The 15353-nt window shown below is 37.6% G+C and overlaps 1 protein-coding gene and 1 non-coding gene across 2 annotated transcripts in view; both read right to left on the reverse strand.

Moving 5' to 3' along the window:
* Positions 1-15353, reverse strand: part of PDC (phosducin) — a 269366-nt gene that overhangs the window by 157897 nt on the left and 96116 nt on the right. The window lies entirely within an intron of this gene.
* Positions 7413-7571, reverse strand: LOC122814590. The gene has a single exon (XR_006366831.1). It is a non-coding gene; the product is annotated as a U1 spliceosomal RNA (small nuclear RNA).

Here is a 15353-nt window from a genome sequence, read left to right on the forward strand (position 1 = left end):
CAGGTGATGCACTATGATTCAGAGGTTAAGAGAACTGAAAAAATGTTTATACCTCTCTCTCACTCTCTCTCTCTCTCTCTCTCTATATATATATATATATATATATATAGACACACAGATATATGTGTGGATTTACTATCAAAAGCTTGAAACTCACAACCGTGAATGTTGATTTATGCGACACATATTCTTGACTCATAAATATTAAGTAGATCCAAAGGTCGATGCATCAACATCGACAACGTACTGTTGATATTAATGTTGTCAGCTGCCATTGCCAGCTATGCTGCATGTCCCTGCGGTGTGCACATCCTTCTTAACTTACGGACACTTCAACGTCGACATTCCGACAGTCGCTCCTACCATCTTTGAAGATGTGGCTGTCATGTAACTGACTTTCAACAATTTGATTGTAAACCATATGTCTGTGTGTATCATTATAATTTTCCTGGTATAGGATAAAGGTTCATCATTCTTCAGCTCAAAAGCAGTCTGATCATTAACCCACTCCTTGAAAAACATAATTTTCTGCTTTCTATACATACAAAAATAATAATAATAATCACAATGACAGAGCCAGCAGAACGGTAAATGATTTTTATTGCTTCCATGCCTTTATTATGACAGAATGAACAGCATTTAAAAACTCTGATCATAAACACCTGTAAGTGCTATTAAGTGTTTGAAAAGGATATACTTAAAGCTGTATATGGCCAGGCATGCTAGTCACCCCATGATCACTTGCCTAGGAGGTTTCTGTGTTCTTATGTTATATATAGTCAGATACAATTATGTGATTAAAAACTCACTAATTATTAATCAGTTACACCTCACAATTTCTGTTAAATGCACATAATAGCTTTAACTCAAATGTTTCATTTTAATAATAGTGGAATGTTTCATTTAAGCCAGAAGAAATGCCAGCATTTAATCTAAGCTGCCTTTAAGTTTGGGATGGATGTAAAGGTGATTAACGACATCATTTGTAATAAGTGGAAAGTAATACAAGGAAATCAAGATACATGTAAAGTTCTAGGAACTGAACCCAAACTTATTGATGAGAGATGAAAAAAATATTCAGGCAGAGTTGAAATAGAAAGAGAGTAGCAATGTTGTAAAGTGGCATATTAAGAATAAGGTACCCAGTACCGAGCAGTTTGAAAATCTTATAAATCTATTAAGAAAAGATCAAATGTAGGGTTATTACCCCACATTGTTTGAGATTTCTATAATTCTGAGAGCTGGGTTTATGCTGCAATTTGTTTAACATGCAGCATTTTTTATGTGAGCAAAACAGTAAGAAAATTTGCTCAATGTATTTATGAACATCTGTACACTATGAAGAGGCAAACTGCAGAGTGCTAAAGAGAAAATAAGGCAATATCTGGAAAATATGCATGAGTTTAGAAAGATTGCTGTTAAGCAATTGTTATTTCATAATAACTCCAGAGGACAAAAACTTTTAGCACAATGGCTTAGGCATCAGAAAATAGAAAGGGCTATTTCCAAGCTTAGGTAGCCTATAGCAAGGAAAATACATCTACAGGATCTCTATCTATTAGAAATAATAGAGAGAATTTATGAAAATCTGTATAAAGCAGAGAATTTTTGAAATAAAGAAAAATTACAAATGTAAATGTTTATGGAAAAAATAAATATGCCAAGGTTAGATGTAGAGGAGGCTCAATTACTAACATTTAGTATAGGAGGAGAGAAGATAAAAAGTGTGATATATAACCAGTCTACAGGAACGTCTCCAGAAATAAATGTTATTCCTATAGAACTTTGGAAACTAGGAGTGAATAAAGTAATACAGATCTGGAAGATTTTGTATAACATTATCTTAAAAGGAGGAGAAGCACAACCATCCTGGAAGAAAGCAGCTTTAGCTGTAATATCTAAAGACAGTAAAGATCCATCAGATCCAGCTTCATATAGGCCCATTTCAATTTTAAACCATAATTATAAAGTGTTTATGGATATAATAGCTAAAAGAATGGCAAGGTTGATGCCAGCATTGATAGTTATGGATTAATGTGGTTTTATGGAGAGGAAGCAAACATTTGACAACATTAATAGAACAGTGATGATCCAGAGGGAAGCAGAATTGAAGAAAATATGGCTATTGTTGGTGAGACTTGATACAGAGAAAACATTCAACAGAGTAAGCTAGGATTTTATGAGTAGGGCAATGGAAGAAGTTGCATTTCTTGGTAAAATAATAAGGTTGATTAGGAGGGTACATGAGGGATTGGAGGCAAACATTAAAATGAGGGGTAGGGTGGGGTTCCTCTTTGAGACATTTTGTTTGAGCAGAGGAAGCAGACAGTGGTGTCCTAGTTACCCTTTATTATTTGTGTCATATTTAGGAGTATTGGCAAAGAAAATAAGGGACTAAGAAATCCAAGGATGTACTTGGTATAGTCATGAAAAACAGTTGGCTTTATTTGAAGATTATGTTATTTTGTACCTGATAAAACCAGGAAAGGACATTTCAGTGTTGTGCAACATTCTGAGACAGTTTCAAGTCTTTTTCAGGATGCAAAATTAATGAAGATAAAGGCAGTAGCTGTAAACTATGTACCCGCACACAAACTGGTTCAGAAATATTCATATTTATGGGTACATAATAAACATGAAGTACTTAGGAGTATGGATTTAAAAGGATTCTGTTATGATAGCTAAGGATATGTAGGAAGAGACTAAACAAAGAAAAAATTCTCGACTTCAATAACTGGCTAAGTTTCTGGTGTCATTCAAAGGGGATCCAGTGTCTGTCCGCCTGGAATGACATGCTCGATAAGCCACTCTGCTTCGCTAGAGACAGCTTGCACCTGTCACACTTAGGCTTTTGAATAATGGCCAAGGCTCTTGCCACCCCCATAGTGCCTTTTTTAGGCAAGGCTCAAAAGACAAACCCACTGCCGTAAATAGCATAAGTAACAAAAAACTGAGGGTAATGTTACTCAATGCCAGAAATCTAAACCTCAAAATGCACACACTCGAGGCACTCCTCAGTATGGAAAAAATCGATATATGTGCAGTAACAGAAACCTGGTTTAAGGCACCAGAGAGCACCCCAGCAATATCAGGCTACAACTCATACCATACATTTTGGCCACAGAACCCAAACCGAAATACAAAAGGTGGGGGTGTATCCATATTCATCAAGGATACCCACACCTCCAGGTTAGTGGCACAGCACGATGCTTCAGAGATCATCCATGTGCAACTAACAATGGGCAAAACTGCAATTCAAATTGTAGCTTGCTACAGGTCACCCACCATGTCACAGGAACCCCATTCTGCATTTCTGGAAACACTGGGAAACATAAAGGTCCTACCAAACACCCTAATATTGGGTGATTTCAATTACCCAAACATTAACTGGGAGAACTACTCAAGTACTAACTCCCTTGCCCAACACTTCCTAGAATTTATAAACTCAAATGCCCTGGTTCAACTGGTCAACACTCCTACCAGAGGTGACAACATATTGGACCTGGTCATCACCAACATGGGCGACCCGTGTTCCACACCGGAGGTTAACCCCTCACTGGTTAGATCTGACCATAACTAAATCACTTTGGATATCCACATTCTGCCCCCACTCTCGGACAAGGAAACCACTGTGCATAACTTTTCAAAAGCAAACTTCACTTTATTTAAGACTGAGTTGGAAAGTTTCAAAGCCCCCATGCTAAAGGATAACGCTGTCCAAGCTGCAAAATCCTTTACTAATGCATTCTACGGGCACCTACAAGAATGCATTGATCATGCTATCCCAAGCAAAACCAAGACTCACTCCTCCAGGAAAAGGAAACCAGTCTGGTGGACTCCTGCCATAAACAAGCTATACAATAGAAGGAGGAAACTAGTACAGAAAAGAGTAAAATCCCAATAACGGAAGACATTCCTGATCAGTATCAGCAAGAAACTACGATTCCTCATAAAATCATCTAAGGCGAGCTTCGAAAGAAAAATTGCCAAGGACTCCAAAGATAACCACAAGGCATTCTTTAGCTATGTCAAAAATCTAAGTGGCAATGCTCAGATCTGCTTGGAGTTAGTGCAGAATGTCACAAAATACACTGAACTGACCGATATCGCCAACATCCTGGCAGACAGGTTCAGCATAAACTTCACCCCCCCCCACCCTCAAAAGGGCCCATAACCATACCAGAAGAATGTAGAGTCCCTGAAATCACAGACATTCAGGTTAAAACAGCCCTCTTCAAAGCCAAAAACACAGCATTAGTGGGACCGGACGGTGTCCCAGGCTGAATCCTACATGAGCTCAAAGATGAACTAACACCTATATGCACTGTTCAAACTCAGCCTCTCCACAGGCTATGTACCCATAGAGTGGCGCACAGCAATGGCTATTCCACTCCACAAAGGTGGAGCCACAACAGACCCTGGAAACTATCGCCTATAAGCCTGACTAGCTTCGTCTGCAAGGCTATGGAGCGCATCATCATGGAACTCATTAACAGAGACATTGGGAACCTCCAAACACTGGACCCTACCCAGTTCGGCTTTGTTAAGGGCAGATCATGCCTCCTAAACCTGGTGGACTTCTTTGAGACAGTTACCAAGGCTATAGATGAGGGAAAGGTGGTACACACAGCCTACCTAGACCTTGCAAAGGCCTTTGACACCATTCCCCATTCTGGTATTATAGACAAGCTCACCAGCCTGAACATAAACCCTTACATTATAAGATGGGTTGCCAACTGGCTAAAGGACAGAACCCACATGGTGAGAGTTGTGGGAGCTAGGTCCGACTCTAAACAGGTTACAAGTGGCAGTCTCCAGGGCTCCCCAGGTCCCTAGGACCCCTCCTGTTTGGCATATACTTCTCAGAGGTACAGGCAAGCACAGGAGGACTATGGCTGACCAAGTTCACAGATGACTGCAAACTAGGGGCTATAATTGACTCTCCGGCTGACAGACATCCTCTAAAAGTGTCTCACTGAGATGGATACCTGGTGCCAAAATCATGGCCGCAAGCTAAATGTCAAAAAGTGCATAGTCATCCTCTTTGGAAAAAACAAAGTACCCACAAACTACTACATAGGTGGTAGTCCCCTAAATACGGAAGACGTAATAAGGGATCTGGGGACCCAAGTAGACAGTAATCTCACCTTTGATAATCACATTGCCAAAGTGGTTAGAAATTCCTTCTACATGGCCCCCCTAATCACAAAAGGGTTCACATCCAGATCAAAAGAGGTCATTGTGCCCCTCTACTCATCACTCATCAGACCCATCATAGAGTACAACGCCCCATTTGGGATGTACCTTACAAGACACCTGCAACAGCTGGAAAGACCACAGAAGTACCTCACCAAGAGAATCACTGGCCTCAAACAAATGCCCTATGCAGCTCGACTGAAGAAACTCCAGCTGTACTCGGTTGCATACCACCTACTCAGAGGTGATCTCTGCCTGACATACAAGGCCATGTTCAACCCAGAACTGATGGACATGCTCCACCTAAAGAAAACCTTATCCCCTTAAGCCACATGCTCTAGGAATCTAAACCTCACCACAACAATAAATAGGACATACTGGAGGGATAGATTCCTGTCCCAGAGACTTCCCATGCTTTGGAACAAGATTCCAATCTACATTAGGCAGAGTTCCTCACTAACACTCTTCAAAAGAAACCTTGACGAGTGGATGGGAAACAGAAAGTTTACCCTGGGGATCACTTCAGTGGCTCTGCTGGACAGAGGCACAGGGAACTAATCTAAGAGGGTGGCGAAAGCCAACACATTCTGGCTAGGCTTATAAATGCCTTCGAGCAGATAGCTTAGTACCTACCTATGAACCTATGGACCTAAAAGATAATACAAAAACTGTGAAACTGGAAGCTCTGTTTTATGGTTATGGATAAAACAATACAAGCAGTGAAAATGTTTTTAGTCCATTTAGTTTTACACACAGGCCAGGCATATTTTTATCAAGCAGAGAAGAAGTTGTGGATAGCAATTAATAAAATGTTGAAGGATTTTATCAGGGAGGAAAAGAGGGCAAGAGTCAAGTGGGATAAGCTGATCATTCCAACAAAGCAAGGTGGTTTGGGAACACCTGATTTGAAGTGGTATTTGAGCTACACAGTTCAGGTTCCTATACAGAGCACAAGCAGAAAACTATAATTCAAAATGGAAAAGGGTGGTATTGATGAAATACAGGAGAAGCTCAAGAACTAAGGAAAGACTCAGATTTTGGATTCAGATCCTTAAGAAGCATAAGAATAACCATACAGAATATTAAGTTCATAAAGTAGCAGAAAGTATTCTAAGAACTAAGTAAACACAGGAATGGAGAAAGAAGGTTCTGTCGATGGGGATGACTTCAATTATGGGTATCAAAAATAGGCAAGAGGGGACTGGAATTTACTGGAGAAAAGTGCCAGAGGAACAAATGTATTATTTGCAAATTGTTAGAGAGTGAAAAGAATTGAAAGAGGCCAAAAATTAATTTGGACCGCAGGCTACAGATTGCCTTCCATATCAAGGATTGATATCAGAGTACAGGCAAAGAGAAAAAAATAGGGGGATCCTAAGTGAAAGACCAGCACTTGTAGAGTTTTTAATAGATAGAACAGAAGCTGCTGTTAAAAAGGGATAATTAGTAAGGCATACAAAATATTGCAGTATAGCAATATTAATCAGTCAGAGAAGGTTAGCAAGGATTGGGAAGAGAGATTGGATGAGGAATTCAAAAAGATACAATGGGAGGATATATACATACCTCCCAGATAGGCAACAAAGTCTAGAAGATTTAGGATCTTTGGAAGTGTTTGACAGATATTTTTATACCCCAAGCAGACTCCAAATAATTTTTTCTCAGGTAGTTTGGAAATGTTGGAGGTATGATGAGGAAGAAAGAGATAATTGGAAACATATTTTTGGGAGTGTAAAGAGATGGCAGACTTTAAAAATTCCCTGCAAACTATTCTGTCCAAAATATTGGGTGAGCAAATTGGTGTAACTAAGAAAAAAATTTTTGAGCTGTTGTACAGAATTGGAGTTGGCCAAAACATGGCAAATTGCTAAGTTTAATTATGGTGGCTGCCAAAAAAGCAATTACTAGAAAATGGAAATCAAAATCTAAACCAATCATGCTAGACGTAGTAAATATAGTAACAGAGATAAAAGAACTTGAAGTGAGATCTTTAGAAAAGGGTAGGAGCAAACTATGTAGAAAAATGGTAATTTTGGGTACAATAATCACAGAATAATAGTTCTGAGAAGGAATGAGATTTAAGGGAAGGCAGGGATTGAATGAGCTATGTAATATTTGACTGACAATGGCCGTATAAAAGATTGTAAGTGATGTATAATGTTTGTGACTGAAAATATGTCAGTATGGTTTGTTTTCATTTATATAAATGTATGACTGCCTATTTCAAAACTGATAATTCAACAAAGATGTGTCTTGTTTAAAAATCAAAGGTGGGGAAATCACAGGGGTCAACCTAACCAAAATGTGCAATGAAAGAGCCTCACGCTGGGGAAACCACCTTCTTGATCGTGGTATTCCCCCTGCAAGGTAAGTAAAATCTGATATTATTGTATTTCATTTTCAGGCTGCCATATTTTAAAGTTTAGCAATAACCATATTTATGGGGACATAATAACATGATGTACTTAGGAGTATTGATTAAAAATGATTCTGTTATGACAGCTAAGGATATATGGGATGAGACTAAACAAAAGATAATACAAAAACTGAGAAATTGGAAGCTCTGTTTTATGGATATGGAAGCAGTGAAAATGTTTTTGGTCCCTTTAGTTTTATACACAGGTCAGGCATATTTATATCAACCAGAGGAGAAGTTGTAGACAGCAATTAGTAAAGAGTTGAATGATTTTATCTGGTAGGGGAAGAGGTCAAGAATATCAAATGAGATAAATTGATCCTTCCAAGGGAATAAGGTGGTTTGGGATTACCTGATTTCAAGGGGTATTTCAGAGACGTACAGTTAAGGTTCCTATATATATGTATATATATATATATATATATATATATATATATATATATATATATATATATATGTAGCACAAGCAAAAACCTATAATTCAAAGTGGAAAGGGATGATGATGATGAAACAGATGGAAAGCTCAAGAAATAATGAGAGGCTCAGATTTTGGATGCATATCGTTAAGGAGAATAATAATAAACATACATAATATTATATTCATAAAGTAGCAGAAGGTATTCTAAGAACTAAGTCAACATGGGAATGGAGAAAAGGGATTCTATTGATAGGGATGACTGCAATTAGGGGTCCAGAGAATAGGCAAGAGGGGGATGGAATTTACTGGAGAAAACTAGCAAAGAAACCAAGGCATTGGGAGCAAATAATTACAGATGGAAAGGGAACGGAATGGGAAGAGGCCAAAAATGCATTTGGACTGCAGGCTAAAGATTGCCTTCCTCATCAAGAACTGATATCAGAGTACAGGCAAAGAGAAAGGAATAGGGGGATCCTAACTGAAAGACCAGAGCTGGTAGAGGTTTTTAATAGAATCTAGAGCAGAAGGTGCTGTTAAAAAGGGATAATCAGTAGGGCATATAAAATACTGTAGGATACATATAGGAATCAGTCAAAGAAGGTTAGAAAGGATTGGGAAGAGAGATTGGATAAGGAATTCAAAAAGCAACAATAGGAGAATATATGCATGGCTCCCAGTTATGCAACAAAAGTTAGAAGATTTAGGATTTTTGCTTGGAAGTGTTTACATAGATATTTTCATACCTCAAGCAAACACCAAAGAATTTTTCCTCAAGTAGTTTGCAAATGTTGGAGGAGTGAAGAGGAAGAAAGAGGTAAATGGAAATATATTTTTGGGACTATAATGAGTTGGCAGACTTTAAATATTCCATTCAGATTTCTCTGTCAGTAATACTGGATGGGCAAATTAGTGTAACTAAGAAAATGATCTTTGAGCTCTTATGCAGAATTAGAATTGCCAAAACATAGTAAGGCCTTGCTGATCTTAATTATGGCGGCTGTCAGAAAAAGCAATTACTAGAAAATGGAAATCAAACTCTAAAAAGAGTGAATATAGTAACACAGATAAATGAACTGGAAGTGGGATCTTTAGAAAATGGTAGGAGCGAGTTACATAGGAAAAATGGGAATTTTGGGAACAATGCATACAGAATAATGATTTGGAGGAGGACGGAGGTTTAAGGGAAGGCAGGAAATGAAAGAGCTTTGGAATGTTTGACTGACAATGTCCGTAATGAAGATTAGAAATGATGTATAATGCTTGCAACTGAAAATATGTCAATATGGTTTGTTTTCATTTATATAAATGTATGATCGCCTGTGTCATAAGTGACAATTCAATAAAGATATTTCTTGTTTAAAAAACAAAGGTGAAATCTAATATAACTGCACTTTGTAAACACTGTACCATATTTTACACTTTTAAAAAGTTTTAATATTTTGTATTATATTATACAAATGATGATAGAAGTGAAGTTGATTTGGACTAGAAGCTAGAAGAGAACCATTTTTGTGAAATTGGAATACATTTTAGTTATTTCTCCTGGCATAAATGAAAACACTGACTTTAAAATAGTTTGTTCAAAGAAAACATAGACGTGGATATAGATATATATATTATACATAGTAGGGTACGTACTGTGTGTTTGCATAGCTCAATATTACACAATGCAAGACTTTATTTTCACATTTACACATCTGTTCATAAACATAACAGGAACAAACTGATACCTCCCTGTGAGAGAAGCAGATGGTTTGCAAGGGCATGAAGGGACCACCTCAGTCCAAATGTCTTCTGATTGACTAATATGAGCCATAGTCTTTCGTCATGGTTTTCTGCATATCATTGCCTGAGTAACATTCCTTCCATCCCTGAGAACATATGTCCTATTATTTTCCCCTTGTAAAATCCACAGCAGTGGACCAAGGAGCATTAGGATTCCATTTTGCCATGTCTCAACACTGATTTGTGTCTTTGAGAATTGTATATCAAACAGATAGCATGTATTCCAGAAATATGTTGGGTACTACGGAGAGTGGCATCTTTCATTACTAACTGGATCCCTTCCTTTCTTGGCCAGCTGATGATAGCTTTATATTCTATAATGTCCATTAATGGGGTGGTCTTTGGGAGAAATCCTAACAGAGGCTGCAGAAAGCATCACTAATTATGGCTGCAGAATGACATCTTTGGGCCAAAAGTTAGGTTTGCTGCATTGTAGTGGCACTATCCATTCAACACTTACTCAAAATTATCTGGCGCAAGTGAAAGTTGCAAATGTGATGCATAAAAATGGGAAACCCATCCTTATACTTACAATTACTGCCCTCTTGGAGTCCATTACAAAAAAAGTCTGAGATTATCATAATTGCCATCTTATTAGCACCCTGCTGTAGCAGTTCAAATAACAGACTATTTCCATTTTGTAACTTATTTATTTTAGGGCAATGTCCAGAAAAAAAACACCTTCACTGTGTGTCCCACACCAGCATGGCCTTGTATACAGTATAATTTGTGGTGTCTTCCTAGTTATGGGAAACTTGCCATCCATCAGAAGTATGCAGAATTGTTGCATATCCATCAGATTTTCTGTGGCAGTGAGAAGGATTCAGATATGTTTTCCTCAGTAGAGGTGACTGTATGCAGGAGTAGTTCCCCATGCAATGGCATAAAATGGCATCACAAAGACATGCATCTGGAGCATTTCTCCCCAGGCCTCCACTGAAAATTGGCTTTGTTCCAAATCGGACTTTCCCAGTTAACAAATGTTAAATAAATAAAATAAAATAAAATAAATATGCATGGCCTGGATGCTGGGCTGCAAGCTTCTTTTCTGGACCTTTTCACAAGCTATGCTAGTGCCTACCATAGCAGTAGGGTGTCCATGACATCAGTCACCCCAGATAGTATATTCTGCATAGCCTTGCAAGACACATGATTGCAGAACTGGGTCTATATCATGTTGTCGAATGCACATGTGTTTGAACAACATGATACCGAACCCGGAAGTTCGAAATGCAAGAATTTCAAACACACAGAAAAGCGATTTTTTTTTTCCCCAGTGAAAAAAATTGCTGTTCCGGTACAAAATCAAAAAACACATGTACACTTCAAACTGCTCCTAATGTGCAGGGCTGTGCCCCCTACACCCCCCCCTACTTAAATATACCAACTCCGAGATCGCACCAGAGTGGAGGAAATAGCAAAGCCTGAAAACGGCCCACCGATTTTTTTCCCTGGGAAAAAAATTGGTGTTCCGCGGATTCGCTATTTTCTCATTTCGAACTTCTGGGTTCGATATTATGATGTTTGAACACCTGTGCATTCAACGTCATGATATAGACCCCGCAGAACTTGCTGTTTTGTATATTCTTTAATACTGTTGCCACTATGTGCAGCTGTGGGCTCTGGTTCATGGTCATCTTCACTGGGCCCTAGTCAGCTGTTCACCTAAGTTTATTGTGTGCATGATCAGACCTACCTGCTTCTCCTGGTGGCTTTTTATGCACAACACCTTTACTTCTTCATCTTGATAATCTTTTTCTGGTAGTAGGTGCACTCATGTATTACTAGGCAGCTCCAACCTTTCCATGAGTAGCCCCTTTGTGTCAGGCCCCAGGATGAAGGCATCAAGAGAGGTGTCCACCTTGGGTTCTGATGCATCCATGCCTCTTTCATTTCATTATCTGGTGGTGTTGTGTATATGGCGTGTCTCTCCAAACCCTACATATAGCAACACTTCAGCCATTTCCTGTTAATGGCATATATTTCTGATGGAGCTTCACTGTATTTCCTGCTGTTTTTATGTGCATCAGTGTTTTGTATACCTGCACCTATTTCCTGTTTAATGTGGTCATGCTCCCGTTTCTGTCAGGCAGCATTTCACTGTGTAAACTACTGTTTGTGAGATGTTTCCTTTGGTGGCCACTTTTTTCGGCAATTGCTCTTATTTCTGCAACACTTTTTTCAGCGATTGCTCTTACTTCTGCAACATGTCTTCAGTTCATGGGCTGCTGACACTGACATTGTCATCTTGGAGCAATAATCAGGGGTATCTTATTAGACAACATTCTGATATCCATCCCTTGAAGACTATGTGGGCTATAAAATGTTATAATTCATTTTCTTTACCATGCAGGTTTCCTGTAGACTTAATAACACTAAAGCCATATCATAATTCTAATTTGCTAAATGATGTTATTAATTTACTATCTAATAATGTTAGTCCCTCACAGCCCTAACAGTGGCCAAGTTTCAAAGTGTTCTGCTCTGTTTCATTTCCTTTCAGTGTCAGCGATGTTCAAGTTTAAAATATGTTTACTACATCAGACTAAGAAGATGAATGTAAATGAAAAATGTGTAAATATAATGTCTTTGAAGTCGACTGTAATAATGAGTCATGAAATGTTATGTCTGGAATAATTTAAGGCAGATGGTTTGGCAGTCCATCAGTTACCATGGCTGTGAATGTGGTGTTACTGTGAAAAAGACGTCAATAACTGAAAACCTAAAAATGCAGAAGTATGAATATTAAACATCGCTCTTATCCTTTAAACTTGTTTTTTGCAGAGGAGCAAGCCCCCTTCATTCCCAATGTAGGAGGCAAGCCCCACTCAGACCCCTAAACTTATATGTACTAACTCTGACATCATCATGTCTTGTAGAAAAGGAAACATTCAGAGAAAATGATAGTGTTTTCCAGCCAATGAGTCTCCCCTTTACAGGACTTGGCATTCCAGGTCCCGACATTTCATACGGTTATCCCATTTATGAACAAGAATAAACAAAAGAGTAGAATGTCTATTCAAAATACAGCAAGAAAAATAATGAGTCCAAAAATGCATTCAATCTTTTTTGAAAAACCATGAGAGTGTGGCAATGGGTGATTGTTGATGCATAAAAAAGCATCAGTAATAATTTTGAGTAGATTATCTCAAGGGGTAATAGGTAACATTTGGAAATCAGCCAGAGGTAAAGACAAATAAGAAGAAACATCTAAACACCAATCTAAGATAGAGAATAAACAGTTGATGGAATTAGTGATCAGCAAAAAGGTAGCATAGGAAAGGAAGCAGAACAGCAACTGTGAATAAAGAAGGAAGGAAAGATGTTAAGGTAGAAACTTATGGGGAAACCTCAGTAAGGGAATAAAGGGTGGTGGTGGTAAGCATTCAATTGGAAAAACAGGACATATTTACAATACGTATCCTGTAGTAGCTGAGAAATTCATTCACCATGTAGAAAGTTGTTTAGTGATTGCTGTTGGGAGGTATGGTCAGCTTGCACCATCACTGTGTGAAGCAGAGTATTGTAAGATAATTACACTTGTTTTAAAGCTGCTCTGCTAATGTAGTTATATCAAATTATAGGTTTTGGTCAGTGATTTGAAAAAAAGCCAGCTTTGTCCTTTTTGAATACAGATGCATTAAAAAAGCTGTTGCTTCACTCAACAAACTGCCATGCCAAAGGTAAGATTCCAGTGCTAAACTATTTGTTATGTTATCCTGAAAGAAAACTATGAGATATTTAAAAACTGCAAAGACACTAAGCTTAAAAAAGATTCTTATCTGAAGCATTTAATTATTTCTCAAGTGTGTTTACATTTGTTCCATCCATATTGAATGCACCACATCTACTCAGTAAGAGGTAGCCTAAATTCATAAAATTACAATAAAATAAAAAAAATACATACAATTACTTAGAGAATAGTCAGTTACATTTTCATCTGATTGTAAGCTTACAGTATTAAATCTTCTGCAAAGATTAAATGTATTGTGGAGTTGCTGGTTCAAAAGAAACTCAAGGCTCTTAAAGAAGTATGAATGAACAAGTTGCTATTTTAGTTTCCAGTGGAACAATAAATACTCACACAAATGAGTATTAATTCACACAAATCAGTATTTATTCACACAAATCAGTATTTACAGAGACTAGATGGCCATCTTATACTGCTATGATTTTCCAAGGATGTGCAGGAAAGTGTCACTCATACACACAAATGACATCTGTATAATTTGCAGAAAAAACATATCTGCATTCAGTAACATGCACATTTAATGTTATTCAGTAACATGCACATTTAATGTTGACTGGATTTTCAATGAAAATAGACTTTCTTTTGTTCAACAACTTAACATTCTAATATCATTTGCTTGTACCCCTTTATTTGACTTCTTTTGATGTCATTAGATATAACCAAAACTACAAAGGTGAAAGTTACCTCTTAACTGTACAGATTTTCACAGAATGTCCAGATTTATGCCTCATATTTTTCGTCCATTTTTCATAAAATTGTGGTTTGCTGGCAAATTAGTGGCAAATCATTAAAGACTGAAGTTAGAAACTAATGACAGACATTTGAGTTTCAGACTTCACACCCTTCAGAAAATTCATTCTAATGCAAAACCTGTTATTCTATCAACTTTCTAAGCTTGTAAGAGCAATATTTAGAAATTGTCTCTATTCTTGGGCCTTTGTCCCACTTTTATTCATAGCTTTGTCCAGATTTCTTGCTCTAAGAGGTTGAGAGGTGTGATGAAACTATGCCCAAGATGTCATAAATGTAACTTACATTTGTTTATACCTTGAATGCATTTCATAGCAGGCAATAAAATACACAGGACATTCTTAGAACATTAATTCCAAGACATTTCTGTTTTCAGATGTCAGCTAAGTAATTTATATACATTCCAAGAGCATTCTCATCCTTAGGGGACAAGTTAGCCTTCTGACCTGATCTGCTGGCATGCTCCATGAATAAACTTATGCAATCTGGATGAAAAGGCCATGGAAACCACAGATTATTAATTATTAATAATTTATTTCTATTTTTTATACATGCCAATGTCTAATCCTGTATTACCATGTATACCATATGATAGTCACGAGTAATCTACATTAAAGCCAAAAGTAAGGTCTCTTAGCAATTTGAGAAATTTGTCCCTATATATTTATCTAATTTTATTCTGAAACCCTCACATTTTTTTTTCATTTTTAAGCTATGTGATAATGCATTTTAATTCTTTACTCTTTTGGCTTGGCACTTACCTGTTTTTAACTTCAAGCTTGCAGTTGCTCTCTAGACATTTATAACTGACAGAAGCATTGAAAGTGGTGATTTAGTTATTTGTTGACTAAGCCCACTGGATACTGTTGTCCCTTTTTAGGGATGGTTCCAGAGAACTGTCTGCTTAACTAACTTGCTCAGAGTTACACAGTAGGAAAATGAATGTGGAAAGAATCAAACCCTGTTCCTTGGACACAGGAAGCAGCTAACAGACTGCTGCAATGAAATATTTCCTGCGTCTTCCATATTGAAAGGAA

Source organism: Protopterus annectens, chromosome 10.part0, assembly GCF_019279795.1.
Source record: "Protopterus annectens isolate FY-2018-M chromosome 10.part0, PAN1.0, whole genome shotgun sequence".
NCBI classification, from domain to species: domain Eukaryota; kingdom Metazoa; phylum Chordata; order Ceratodontiformes; family Protopteridae; genus Protopterus; species Protopterus annectens.